This window comes from Neophocaena asiaeorientalis, unplaced genomic scaffold (assembly GCF_003031525.2).
Source record: "Neophocaena asiaeorientalis asiaeorientalis breed wild unplaced genomic scaffold, Neophocaena_asiaeorientalis_V1.1 scaffold460, whole genome shotgun sequence".
NCBI classification, from domain to species: Eukaryota; Metazoa; Chordata; class Mammalia; order Artiodactyla; family Phocoenidae; genus Neophocaena; species Neophocaena asiaeorientalis.
In genome coordinates this window covers 60,532-76,027 of record NW_020172461.1, presented here as the reverse complement: position 1 = coordinate 76,027, position 15,496 = coordinate 60,532, and positions in this window count along the sequence as shown.

The window sequence follows — 15,496 nt, the reverse complement described above, 5'->3', positions numbered from 1 at the left end:
CATGGAATCTAAGCTGGGTAATTAAAGAAGTAAGGACAAAGGGGAGAAGTGGACAGAGAAAAGGTATGGGGTAGATCAATGAATTATTGGGATGGTGGTGTCCTTGAGGAGGCAGGAAGAGATACTCTGGATATCAGAAAGTTGGATGATGGAAAGAAGAATTTGGAGGTTATTAATAATGATAAAATCTAGGTTATGACTGTGGGAGTAGGTGAACATGGTCAGGGGGATGGTGGAAGGGAGGAAGAGATATTGGAGTGAGGAGGTCAAGGAACTAGAACTGATCTCCTTAAGTAAGTGGTGCTGAATCCTACCTGTTCATTCAGATCGACCTGAGAGTTAAAGAACAAAAACTAAAACCCTAATACCTGAATGCCATCTTAACTAATTAAATCACTATCTCTGGGGTTTGCAGAAGGCTTGAGCCCAGGTAATGTTTAAAACAACCCCAGCTGATTCAAATGTGCAGCCAGTTTTAAGGACCAAAGATCTACACAGATGTTGAAGTCACCAGAAATGATGTCAAGAGTGTTACTGAACTGAACTTGGGTCCACTCATCCACAGTGCAGCAAAGCCAATCTACTGACACTGGGTTGTGATGAAGGAAAGTACAGTGTTAATTTACAGCCTGCCAAGCAAGGAAAATGGGTAGCTCATGCTTAAAAAACCCAAACTTCCTGATAGCTTTCAGGGAAGGGTTTTTAAAGGCAACATTTGGGGTGAGGTTTGCAGTTTGTGGACTTTCTTCTGATTGGCTAGTGGTGAGGTAACAGGGTGATGTTTCAGGAATCTTAATCATCAACCTTCTGGTTCCAAGCAGTCTGGGGTCTACTTGCTTGTGGTCAGCATGTAGTCACCATCCTCCACCTGGGTGGGGGTCTTAGTTTCTGCAGAACAACTCAAAGATATGTGACTAATTGTTATGTATATGCTTTGAGGAGAAACTAGAACTCTGTTTTACAATCTGAACTATTGTCATTACTTTTCTTGCTTGACTACTTTTCCTTTCTGTGTTCCCCATCTTCCCTAATTAGTAACTGCTTGAGTCTGCTCTTTGGAACTCAGGGAAGGTCTAGGAGACTAAAGCCTTTTTCTACAAATAAGAAATGGGGGACATGGAGGGGTTTTTGTACCCAAGAAGACCCCACAGGGTCCTGCTTGATACTCCTCAATCCTGAGGGGAAAAGGGGTGGGACAAGAAAGGGAATAAAGTTTTGGATAGAGAGGTTAATCATAAACTTGGCAGGGGGACTTGGTTTTAGGGGGACTCGATTTCAAGAGTAGTGGTGAAGGGAAATGCAGTGAGCTAGCTGCTAAAATCGTTCATGCATGAAGCAGAATGACTGAGTCAATAGGAAATGAAAGCAGTCTAACATAATCTCAAGGGAACTAGGGTTTCTGAAAGAAAAGTAATGATGAGAAACAAGGAGAATACCTATTTTTCTATGCCTACCTCCAGGATCTGGAAATGTGGGGTGTGGAAGCAAAAAACAGCCATCATTTGAAAGGGCAGCAGGTAAGCAGGATGCAGCAGAGTCAGGTCTTAGAAGGTGATGGTATTCAGAGAATAATTGAGAAGAGAATTCAGAGAAGATAATTTAGGGAAGAGTTTGAAGGTAAAAGAGGTTCAAGCTCTCAGTTCCAAAGGCTGCACTGGCAGGGACTGCAGTTTGGGAAGGAATGAGAGAGTGGGTCAGATAAAGGGATATACAGAAATGTATGCATGAGAGTCCCTACGTTGATCTGAGAGGCTTGGACTTGTGGTAATTAGTCCCATATCCTCTCAGGGAAAGGTAGAAAAATTAATTCTAAGTATACCTTCCTTCTTGGGATAGGTTGCCTAGGTAGCATGTGGTGATGAAGCAAGTGGAGGAACTGGGTAGGTGGGGTGGGAGCCTATGAGTCTCAAGCCCTTTTAAGCTAGACCGAGAACAGTGTCAAAAGGGGTAGGAGAATAGTCCTACAAGGTGTAAACTATGAGCCTTCCTTAAAATCTTTGATATAAGCAGTTAAATGGTCTGTATCTCAGAACTTAATGAGTTATGTTGCATTATCTATTTATGTGCCTGTCTGCCATTAGGCTTTAAATTGCCCTAGCAGAATTTTTTTTAATTTATCATTTTACCCCCTGCACCTAGCATAGTGCTAGCTACAAAGGAAGTGCTTAATAAATGTTTGATGTACTGAAATGAAATGCTTAAAAAGCTAAAGACAAGGTTTTATTGCATCTAGAGTTAAGTATCCAAGTGAGGCACAATATTTTGTTAGCAATTCTGGATTGTAATCTTACCGGGCTGTACCTATTGCTAAGTACACTTACATTTCTAACCACAAAGAGCATTTTTTTACTTGTTAAAATAATTTTTACTTGTTAAAGTAAAATTAAAATAGTTTCTGCCAGGAATTGGTGCCACAATATATGTCATTAAGTAGCACATTAAGAAATCAATATTTCTAGCTTGCACTAAGTACGTTAAGCATCCCTTAATTTAGAAGCGTGAACAGTGTATGTGCTTAAGATTCCTTTCACAAAAAGAAAAATTAGATCAGCTAACTCAAGGACACAATGAAACCTCGACGTTGTCTTTAGTTCTAGACTTTTTGCTCTATTTGCGGCGCAGGTTTTTCCCTTTCTTTGGAATTTGTCGTTTGGAATTGGGGCAATCTAACACAAAGCAAAAGCAAACAGAAGAGACTCTCCACTCAAAAAATCAGCCGTATGCTCTCAATCTCTTGTGGTAGAACCCTGTTGTATTTCTTCCATATTTGTAATAATGTGTCTCGAAAACCCAAATACCAAGTGTTTAGTCTAACATGGTGATTTGCTAGAATATTATTTTTTAAAAATCTTTTTCATGCTGTATATCAAAATAAAGTTAAGAATTTATTTATGGGGAAAAAAAGAAGGAAAATAGAACAAGATCATCCTATTTGGATGCAACCCAAATGCAATAAAAATATTCAAAGGAAAATATTCAAATATACAAAAATTTATAAAATCACAAATATGTAAATCACAAAACAATTGAAAGAAAAAATACTTTCATCAAAAGTGAAAAAGGGTTAATTTCCATATTAAAGTGTATAAGAAAAATAACCCCAATAGTTAAATAGTCAAAGGATATGAACAACAACTTCACACAAAAAGAGATATAAATTGCAAAGGAAATAAACTTAAGATAACAATTAAAATATTAGTTTATACTTATTAAATGAGCCAAACTAGATTAATAATAATCCAAATTCTAGTGAAAGTGTGGTGCAAAATATTTGCACAAAACGTGTAATATTGTAATTTAGGGTAATCATTTTAAAAACTTACATTGAAATGTTATTGTTTAACATTCATACCTTTATATTTAATACTTCTAGCTCCTCAGTAAAAAAAAAAATCAATATAGTGAATACACAATTTTCCAAGATGTTCATTGTATACTATTTACAATTGTAAAATCATAACAGGAACAACCTGTACAAATTATAACAAAGGGATAGTTACAGTACTATGAAAGGTATATGGAATCCTTGGACTACTCTGCAGAAGTACCTCCCTTATCTGTGGTTTCACTTTCAATTACCTATGGTCAACCGCAGCCCGAAAGTATTAAATGGAAAATTTCAGAAATAAACAATTCATAAGTTTTAAACTGTGCACCATTCTGAGTAGTAAGGCAAAATCTCACGCCATCTTGCTCTATCCCAGCCAGGATGTGAATCATCCTTTTGTCCAGCTATCCTACCTCTTAGTCACCTAGCAGCCATCTTAGTTATCAGATCAACTATCGCAGTCGCAGTGTTTGTGTTCAAATAACCCTTATTTCACTTAATGATGGCCCCAAAGCACAAGAGTAGTGATGCTGGCAATTCAAATGTGCCAAAGAGAAGCTGTAAAGAGATTCCTTTAAGTGAAAAGGTGAAAGTTCTTGACTTAATAAGGAAAGGAAAAACATGTACGCAGAGGTTGCTAAAATCTAGGTAAGAACTAATCTTCTCTCTGTGAAATTTTGAAGAAAGAAAAAGAAATTCATGCTAGTTTTGCTGTTGCACCTCAAACCACAAAAGTTATGGCCACAGTGTGTGATAAATGCTTAGTTAAGATGGAAAAGATATTAAATTTATAACATAAGATATTTTTGAGAGAGACCACATTCACATAACTTTAATTATAGTGTATTGTTATAATTGTTCTATTTTATTATTATTAATCTCTTACTGTACCAAATTTATAAACTAAACTTTACCATAGGATAAAGTTTCTATGTACAGAAAAAAACATAGTATATATAGGGTTCGGTACTATCCATGGTTTCAGGCATCCAGTGAGAGTGTTGGAATGTATTCCCCATAAGGGATCACTGCAGTACATGACAGTGGAACAACGTTATGGAGCTATTAAAAGTAAACTTATGAAGTCTATGTAACCACATGAAAAAATACTTATGCAGATCAATGAAAAAATGAGTAAGTTTAAACTTGTATGTGCACTGAGATTATATTCAATAAAAATATGTGGAATTCAGATTAAAATTAAAAGGAACTAACATTTTTAATATAATTATTTCAAAATTAATAATAGTAGCAGCTAATATTTACTAAGCACTTACTACTGTCAAGCACTGTTCTCAGTACTCTATGTATTTTACCTAACATAATCCTCAAACAAGACAATTAAGTAGGTATTATTAATATCTCCATTTTATAGATGAGGAAATTGGAGTCCAAAGAGGTTTAATAACTTTTTTCAAGGTCACTCAGCTATAGTCAGAAGGCACAGAGTCAGAATTCAACCCCTGGCAATCTGGCCTCATGATGATATAACAATGAATTCTTCTTCTTCTTCAAGCTACTCTATACTATGGTTGAGATATTGCTTAAATGATTAACAAAGAAGGAATTTTCTGCAAACTGTTCTACTCAGACAAAGCTAAAGGTGTGGAAAATAGGTCTCTTTAATTCTTTGCCAAATTCCATGGTGATTTCTCTAACTCTTAAGAATTATTTATTTAAAAGGAGCTTGGAAAACAACGACAATTCCTTGTTTCTCCATTCCTACTATCATTCCTAATAAACCAGTCTCCACTATAACTGCTTCAGGGAGAGTTAATACAGCCAGCTCTCAGGGACAATCAGCTCTATCGTGCACACTGAGGTAAACATAAGGTTCATGTGTTCACATCTATCTGGTGAATACGGCTACAATTCAACTGTAGAAAAACTACAATCAAATCATAGGAAATCATGTTTCCTGGGTGAATAAATGCAAAGACACAGGCTAAAAAAAGATATGTTACAATACCATACAATATCACTTATATGTGGAATCTAAAATATGATACAAGTCAACATATCTACGAAACAGAAACAGTCTCACAGATATAGAGAACAGATTTGTGGTTACCAAGGGAGAGGGAGGGTAGGAGAGGGAAGGACTGGGAATTTTAGATTAGCAGAGGCAAACTATTATATACAGGATGGATAAACAACAAGGTCCTACTGTATAGCACAGGGAACTATATTCACTATCCTGTGAGAAACCATAATGGAAAATAACATGAAAAAGACCATATATATGTATAACTGAGTCACTTCGCTATACAGAAGAAATTAACACAACCTTGTAAATCAACTATACTTCAATAAAAATTTTTTAAAAAGATACGTTACAATGATTGGATTTTTTTTCCCCTTTCATAAATAAAAGCCCGTAGGAATCCCTCCTTGAGCATTTTTGCCCATTGTCATAGCATTCTTTTTTTGCTTTCACTCAAAAACAAAGGTAAATCTGAGTATCATCCAGCAGACATAAGCAGTTCAGATTCCTTTTAGAGGAACAATCCACTGATTTCTCTTGCATAGCCTGAGACCAGAGGGTTGTGGTAACATTTTCAGCAGACCCAGAATACTGGGTCATCACTCCAAACTAGTCCTCTTTTCTAGCTCATTCCTAAGAATCAACATTCTATTTTATTTTATTTTATTTACAAATAAGAAAAAGAGTTTATTTAGAGTCCTAAGAATTGCATTTCTGGAGACACCGATTCGAATGGCAACTCAAATGTACTCCGGGATAAATAGAAAATAGTGGGGGCTTACAAAGTCAACAAAGATATTCCTGAGAAATTACATAGGTTATCTTTACAGAACTACAATTGCTGCTGGCAGGCATTTTCACCTGCTGGCAGCAGATTGGTTGCTAAGCCGTGGTCTCTAGGGAGTAAAAAAGACAAGTTCCAGGTGGTCTGAGGGTGGCTGCATCCAAACTCTATGCTGTGTTCAGGGGTGGACATGTGTTAAGTTCTACTTCCTCCCAGCTCCATCTTAGATCACTTTGACATAAGTGACCCCACTGTTAATTGATTTAAGGCACTGATACTTAAGAGATTTGTGTTACACCGCCTAGTACACTCAACTAACCCATCATTTATGGCCCCTCCCACATCCACTGTTCTCAGCCTTGGAGGCCTCTCCCTCCTCCTTCAGCTCCTGCCTCCAGAACACACAAAATCACAAATTCAGTCTTCCACAGACTCTGCCTTCTTAAGCAGCAATCAATGTGACTGCTGATCAGGGCCTGAAAAGGGGAAAGGTTACCTTGGACCCAGCTATGTCCACCAATCTTCAGCCCAATTTGATTTCAAAGGCTATCCCAGGTGCATCTCTCAATGAAGGAAAGGAAAGGAAAGGGGGCCTGAAAACAGAACAAGTCTGAGACTGCCTCTCACAGGGGACTCGGATTCAGATCATAGAGTCTTGGAGATTGTGGTAGTTGAGAGGGATCCTGAATTAGCTTCATCCATCAGATTAGGGCAAAAGCTGGGCCCTGTCTTTAGAACTTGTTGCAGAGAGGTGAGTCACGGCAGCCTCTAAAATTCACAGTAACATTGAGATTAAAGAGCTTCATAGGAACACATAGGCTGCTACAACCCTGGCATCCATAGGAAATGGTGTCACCTTCGTAGACCTTCCTAAGAAAGTGCTGCTGTCTGCCTGGAGTCTGGCAGAAGCTTTCCCCAGTCTCGCAAACCCCACTGGTGTTGACTCGACACTGGAAAGACTCACTGCCTGATGAACGTGCTGAAGGCTGGTGTGATTTTTGGTGTTTGGCTTATCCCTGGGAGGAGGCATATACGCCTCTAGGCGCAGGGTCTGCACCTGAGCACCGAGGGCTCTCTCCCTGCCCTCCCAGGGATGGACTGTGCTGCTGGAGGAAGAAAGTCAAGTCCGTCACTGCAGCTCCACTGACCCCACTTGCCAACCGACTATCACCCCAACACCAGGCGGACACCACTGAAAATGTCCTATGCGAATGGCATCTGCAGGAGCACAACAGGTAAACGGAGTTGTATAAGGAGTCAGCACTGCCCACTCCTGCTCTGTCCTGGCTGCAGCTTCACAAAGCCTCCCCTCGCCCTCCTTCTCACCCTCCACTCCCTTTTCATCTAAGGAGTCAGGCTCCGAGGAGGAGCCCAGGACTCAGCCTAAAGGGAGAGATGAAGGGGGCAGGGAGGGGACAGAAAGGATAGGTGGAAGGAAGGGGGACGGGAAGACAAAGAGAAGATCAGAAGAAAGAGAGTGAGGCAAGCCAGGGGGAGACTGAGGAAAGGAGAAGAGAGGGAGCTCTTTTAAAATTTTTAATATATTATGGTTTAAATATTTCAGGGACTTTTCCTACAAGTCTCCAGCAGTGATGCAAGAAATCTGAGACAGAAGAAGAAGGAAACAACGAACACATAAAGATTAACATTCAGCTAAAATAAGCTTCATTGAACGAACTTTGGGTTATAAATTGCTTTTATTCTCTGGGAGTACTTGTGACTGTTTGGATTTCGCTGATTTTTTTCCTTCGATTCTCATCAGGGTGACCTGGATAGTGTGTGAGATGTTCAGCAAGTTGTTCAGTAGGTAGGAGGAAGTCACTAATTTATCCTCCCTACTTTACTGACTACCAAGCAAATCCACTTAGAGGTGAAGCTGCAGAAATGCCTTCTACATGACTGACCAGCAGTTTGACAATGTGGATTCTGGGACAGGATGATGTCAGCAGCCTGTCAGGCCTAAACTTTGCTAATGTTTCTCAACTTTGCATAAGTCATTTCAACCGTCTGTCTCGCTTTCTCTTAGTGGCCAGGGGAGGAAAAAGACAATGATTAAAATCTACTCCATGGGGCTTCCCTGGTGGCACAGTGGTGGTTAAGAATCTGCCTGCCAGTGCAGGGGACATTGGTTTAAGCCCTAGTCCGGGAAGATCCCACATGCTGTGGAGCAACTAAGCCCATGCACCACAACTACTGAGCCTGCCCACGCTCCACAACAGGAGAAGCCACTGCAATGAGAAGCCCGCGCACCACAAGGAAGAGTAACCCCCGCTCGATGCAACTAAAGAAAGCCGACGTGCAGCAACAAAAATCCAGGGCAATCAAAAATAAATAAATAAATCTATTTTTAAAAAAAGAACTACTCCATGCATATTTATAAAACATTTTGAGGGGCTTCCCTGGTGGCGCAGTGGTTGGGAGTCCGCCTGCCGATGCAGGGGACACGGGTTCGTGCCCTGGTCTGGGAGGATCCCACGTGCCGCGGAGCGGCTGGGCCCGTGAGCCATGGCCGCTGAGCCTGCGCGTCCGGAGCTTGTGCTCCGCAACGGGAGAGGCCACAGAGGCCACAGCAGTGAGAGGCCAGCGTACAGCAAAAAAAAAAAAAAAAAAAAAGTTTTGAGAGTCTCCTAATGGAATTTTTCTACAAAGTGCATAATACTAAATTATATTAACCATCTTTAATGCTACGTCGAGGGGGAAAGTTATTTAACTATATTAAATTTGTTATATTATAAATTTATATTATATTAAATTTATAATATAACAAATTTAATATAGTTAAAGAGGCTATGTTGAGGGAGAAAATTTATATATAATATGCATGACACATATTATTTGATGCCAATTGAGACTTTCCTTAAAAAAAACCATAGTGTCTTAAACTTATCTTTTTTTTTTTTTCTTAAACTTACTTTAAGAAAGTGAGTCTACTTAGAAAGGGCATAAAGATTCATTGAGGTGGAGAATGTTTTGTAAATAAAATATGGTTCAGTGTGAAATTCCTAACAATTTGAACAAAAGTATAGGAAGGAACTCACGTGAAGACCTCAATTTCAACATCTTAAAGCACATGTTTTTTTCAGTCAGTGCTTTTGGTGTTTCTTAAAGTGAGTGTGAAGTGATATGGAGGATAGTGTCTGCTGTCTGGCATAGGAATGGGTATTTACTTCTTTAAAGCTATGATAGTTTTGCTAGGATTTAACTTCTATGCAGAGTGGTCCCATCCAACTCTAAGATTCTATTAATGGCTCTTTTCCTGCGTTTATTTGTATCTAACACCTCAATTTAAATTATGTGACTTTTCCCCAGGAAGTCACAGATTATCTGAAGATGAGGAGTTGTCTTTACAGTGACAGTGGCTTTTAGATAGTGAAACCCACTCTTTAGAACTACTTTACTGCTGCTCGGTAACTGTTGTTTTGTACCATCCCCCTCCCCTGCTGAAATGTATACATTCCCTTTAGCCCTTTCCAGATGAGCTAAGATATGATTTTATTTCATTATCAATTCTAAAGGGACCATCTACTGATCCTTAAAGGAGCTGTCAAACTAGACTGAGTTTTCCTGTTAAAATCCTAGACCTCTTGCATAACTTTAAAAATAAAAATAACACAGAGGTGACTGGAAGATTGATCCCTCCTCCATAACAAGATTAAAGGTCACAGTTTTCAGAGAATGGATTCTATTTACTAATAAAATTTTATAGTAAGAGCCAGTGATATTCAATTGCCCTGTTGTGTGTCCAGTCACTTCTCATGATGAAACTTTTGTTTTATCCTCCACAAGAAAATGCAATTAGATCACAGTATAATCTCCTACATAAAACATTTTAATGCTCTGAATGCCCTATAGAATAGAATCAGAACTCCTTAGCATATAATATAAAAATCAAAAACATAAATGCTGATGGGCTGGAGGTTGATGACTGTCCTGAGGGAGGAGAGGCCTGAGGCAAACTGGGCAGTACACACGTCATGTGTGGTGCTGTGCTGGAACTAAAACAGTATTGCCAGACCCTCTAGATTTTCTAGAAAGCCTGGAATCCATATTTTTCCATGTAAAATATTCTAAATTTTAAATGTTGACACCTTATTTAAGAAAAATACTGAATGAGCCAAACAAAACCAATCTAATTTCCAAATTCAGGCCGCAGGGCCCGCTTTGCAAGGCTGGACTCTGATGTCTGCCACCTGTAGGGCTTCATCTCTCCTTAAGCACATACCCTGTCCTCTGGTCATAGTCTGAGAAGGGCGCATACCCTGTCCTCTGGTCATAGTCTGAGAAGGGCAGCTCTGTAAATGCACTGCCTTCAGTCCCATGTTTGTAAGCCTCTTCTTGCGCCCTTTTCTTGCCTGCGAACATGGAAGTCATATTTCATGATTCAGCTCATTGGCCTTTCCTCAAGACATCCCTCACCCCTACTTAGGCCATACTCACCACACTGTGCCTTATACCCCTCTCTCCAAACTCTATATAACTTCTCAATTACATTTGTAATTTACTGCTCTTTTTTATTTACCTGACTCGTCCTAAGAGACTTTAAGCTCCCCAAAGACAGGGACAGTACTTTATCAATCTCTGTATTCTCAGTACCTAATGCAGTGCCTGGTACATCACCATCATCACTAACACATATAGTACTTAACTGCATTCCTAATGCCTGACAAGTATTAACTTGAACTCTCACACCAGACTGGTATTATCCTCCTCATTTTTCAGATGAGGAAACTGAAGCACAGGGTGTGACAAGATGCAACACCAAATACCCTGGAGTTAGAGGCCACACTTCTAGACCATATTTCCTCCCATATGGAGCAGTGTTATTTGCTGGAAATAAAATTAAATCTAAGTGTCATTTCCTAATAGTTGACCACTCTTTAGTATTTCTAATCCCTTTCTTATGTATCTTTCAGTTGCCAGTCAAATAGAAAAGCTGAGAGGCTATTTTGCCAAGAAGGCAAAACTTCATTAAAATAATGGTGTTTAAGGAATCTAAACTCACCTAGCCTTCTGAATTCATCTGCCCTTGATTCAGCCTTGGTGAAAAACAGAGTGCAGCCTGACCCGGTGATAACCCCATTAGGGAGTTTCTTTTGGTGCACACAGCAATTTAAGCAAATATGCCCTTCTGTTTTTTCTAGTGCTCTTTGTTATTGTAGTAAAATCCAAGTTGACTTTCATGTGGGAAATCAAAAAACCAACGACGGGGACCTTTCATTATATGCAGAAATGCAATGAAATGCTTTTTATTCCCATTCAAGCCCTTATTATTTACCTGCACAGCTAAGGAATGGAAGGTCTAAAAATAAACTAAGTGCTAGACTGGCCTCTGCTCTTTTACCCAGATGGAAATTTCACAGGCCTGTCTGAAGTTTCAGGGTAAGTGCTGTCACTCTCAAAAACGAAACTGAGCTATTTGTAATGAGGTGGATGGACCTAGAGTCTGTCATACAGAGTGAAGTAAGTCAGAAAGAGAAAGACAAATACCGTATGCTAACACATATATATGGAATTTAAGAAAAAAAAATGTCATGAAGAACCTAGGGGTAAGACAGGAATAAAGACACAGACCTACTAGAGAATGGTCTTAAGGATATGGGGAGGGGGAAGGGTAAGCTGTGACAAAGTGAGAGAGTGGCATGGACATATATACACTACCAAACGTAAAATAGACAGCTAGTGGGAAGCAGCCGCACAGCACAGGGAGATCAGCTTGGTGGTTTGTGACCACCTAGGGGGTGGGAGGGAGGGAGATGCAAGAGGGAAGAGATATGGGAACATATGTATATGTATAACTGATTCACTTTGTTATAAAGCAGAAACTAACACACCACTGTAAAGCAATTATACTCCCATAAAGATGTAACAAAACAAAACAAAACAAAAAACCAGTAGGTCTGCATTTTCCTTTGCAGTTCAAGTACTCAAACTACAGACATTGTTACTGTTTTTAATCTGATTATAAATATTCCAACTAAAGTAGTTAAATGTTTAGAAAAGGTGAAGACACGGTAATACTAAGAGACTGAGGTACTTTGTTGACACTTAAATAAGGTAGCCAAGGACAACGTAGGAAGTCACTTAGTGCTATTAATCAGTAATCTAAAAGCATTGTGTCTACGGTGCATGTGTCTTTCTCTTGGCTAACATCTGTGAAAAGATCACTGAAAAATCTGATAAAGGAACATTGTAAAAGTACCCAGTAAAATCCAAATAATTGCCATCAATTACAGCTCACCTTTTGTAAGGCTCAAACTTGACATTTTAAAACATTTTAGTTATCACCTTGCTTCAAAATGAACAATGTACTCATGGTTAAAATTCTATCTTCCTTTCATCAAGATATTTGTGACTAGAAAATTCAATCCTCTAGTAAGTATTTATTTTACTTCTGTAATTTTTAAAATAAAGATTTCATGCCCTGTATATCTTTTTTCTCCAAAAAAAATGCTGTTCTATATTCCTGACCCATGAAAAGTGCTGCCATCTGCTGGCCATCTATATAAGAGTTTGGGGTCCTTGAGGAAAGAACTCTGAAAAACTCTGTGCGTTGTTCTACCAGCAACTGAAGCTGAGTACACTTGTCACTTTAGAATTGCCCTTTAAATTATAACACCTCTCTCACTCTCTTTCTCATATGTTGACTTGTAGGGTTAAAAACAAACAAAAAAAGGTAATGTTTGCTGCCCCCTGCTGTTCAAATTCCTTAGCATTTCCGAGCTTTTCTCTCTTGCTGACACTAAAAACATAATAATTAATGCATTTGTTCCTCCATTCATTCACTCATATAGCCGTTCACTCAGTTATTCATTCGATGAATGAATATAAGCCATCCTATGCACCTACAAACCATGACGTATGCAGATGACTGGGACACAAAACCGACCAATGTGACAAGGAAAGAACAAAGAAGAATTTCAAGGCAAAATTACATGAAATCTGTTTTTAAATGTCCCTAGAATCCATCAATTCAGTTGTAGAAAATCTGTGATGCCTGGGCTTCATAACAGTCTGAGGGCTTCCCTGGTGGCGCAGTGGTTGAGAGTCCGCCTGCTGATGCAGGGGATACGGGTTCGTGCCCCGGTCCGGGAAGATCCCACATGCCGCAGAGTGGCTGGGCCCGTGGGCCATGGCTGCTGGGCCTGCGCGTCCGGAGCCTGTGCTCCGCAACGGGAGAGAGCACAGCAGTGAGAGGCCCGCGTACCGCAAAAAAAAAACCTAATAAAATAGTTTAATTCATTCAGTTATTTACCACAACCAGGAGTGTTAAAGAACTTGGGGTGCAGATAAATCTTTTATATACTTACCAAGCTATACTAATTTTTAAAAAATAGAATGTTACCTTAAGGCTGGCCTAGTACATATTTGCATATCTTTTACTTCTTATCCTAATAAATACCAGGCACTGTTTCCTTTTAAGAACTGTTTTTTTCTTCTCGTGGCAGGGGAAAAAGAATTTAAGTATTTAGAGAACTGCCTATGGAAAAATTTCTCTGAACACAATTTTGTTAAGGTTTGTTGTGTCTATTTGACTTTTTTTTTTCCCAATGACTATACTGTATGCAATGATGACATTGCAGTCTTTGAATCTGAATTTATACCAGTTGAGACATCTCTGGGGTCTTCATGGGCTTGCCTGACTGGGATTTGAAGGGGCAACAATTTTAAAAATTTATTATTATTACTATTGATTTTCTTATACGAGCCCGTGTCCCCTGCATCGGCAGGCGGACTCTCAACCACTGTGCCACCAGGGAAGCACTCTCTTAAGATATTTTGTTATCAATGTTCTGCTACATCCAAAGTGGCTGCTTGCTAATACAATTTCACCTTTTTACCTAAGCTTCCAATGCCAAACTCTAATCCACTGACAAAAGTGGTGGCCAAAATGTCCCTACCCATAATATCTGTGACACAAAAACATTGTAAAAAGATCTGAGTCACACAGAATTGGGGATCTGCAAGGACACACTCAGGTTGTTCAGAATTTTTATTTCAGCAAATTTCTACAAGGTGGTGGGGAGTTATGTGAGTTGCTTCAGCCATGACAACTTGACAGCTTTAACATTCCCAGTTGAGGAAGGGTTACCACCAGCCTGGGTCTATTTTGTAGTACCCATCCAGCACTGACACACTGGTCAGTAGCAGAGATGTGACCTTCAGTGGGAAAGCTGATATGGTCAGCTGAGATGATATATTTCATGCATTTGTGTGAACATTTCTTCTTCAATATTTGATGCTCCTGGAATGATTTAGAAAAGTCTTTTAAATTAGCATGTAATTTAGTCATATTTAAAGACATAAATCATTGTAGGTTTTTCCCCGACAAGGGAACGTGGGACATGGAAGGACCATTGCTCAAGACCTGGTGTGGACAGCTATTGGCAACACCATCTCAGTACCTTGTTGGCTAGGTGATAGAAGCTGGCAAGGTATGTACAAGGGATTACATGAAAATAGAGAAAGCTATTGAAATATCCATGTAGTGCCATAATCAGAATTGTTGTAAGATGGCATCGGTACTTTTTTACAATTGTCTTCAGAAAGACAAGGGTACAGGTAAACAGTAGGAATTTATAGGCCAGAACAGTAGGGCAAGATGCTACTTTCATAGACAGACCCTTGAGACTCCTATTGTCTTGTTGAAGATTCTTTATACCAATCAAAAAGGGAGACCACTGATTATTAGAAATTTTGCCATACTTTGATTCTGGGGATTGTTAAGAAAAAATTATCTAAAACTTGGAAATAAGCCAAAAAGATTACTGTCTGCCTTTTCAAAGACATATTAAAGCATTGTTCAACAAGTCGGCCCAAAGGTCATCTGCTTCTGGGAGGGGAATGGCAAACAACAGCCCAAGCCCTGCTCAGCCAAACCAGCTCTCCACCTGTTTTTGCATAGCTTCAAATGAAGAATGGTTTTTACAATCTTAAGTGATTGGGAAAACATCTAAAGAAGATTAGTCGGGGTAGGAAGGTGGCGGAAGAGTAAGACGCGGAGATCACCTTCCTCCCCACAGATACACCACAAATACATCTACACGTGGAACAACTCCTACAGAACACCTACTGAACGCTGGCAAAAGACCTCAGACCTCCCAAAAGGCAAGAAACTCCAAACGTACCTGGGTAGGGCAAAATAAAAAAGAATAAACAGAGACAAAAGGATAGGAACGGGTCCTGCACCAGTGGGAGGGAGCTATGAAGGAGGAAAAGCTTCCACACACTAGAAGCCCTTCGCGTGCTGAGGCTGCGGGTGGTGGAGGGGGGAAAGCTTCGGAGCCGCGGAGGAGAGCGCAGCAACAGGGGTGCGGAAGGCAAAGCGGAGAGATTCCCGCACAGAGGAGCGGGGCCGACCGGCACTCACCAGCCCGAGAGGCTTATCTGCTCACCCGCCGTT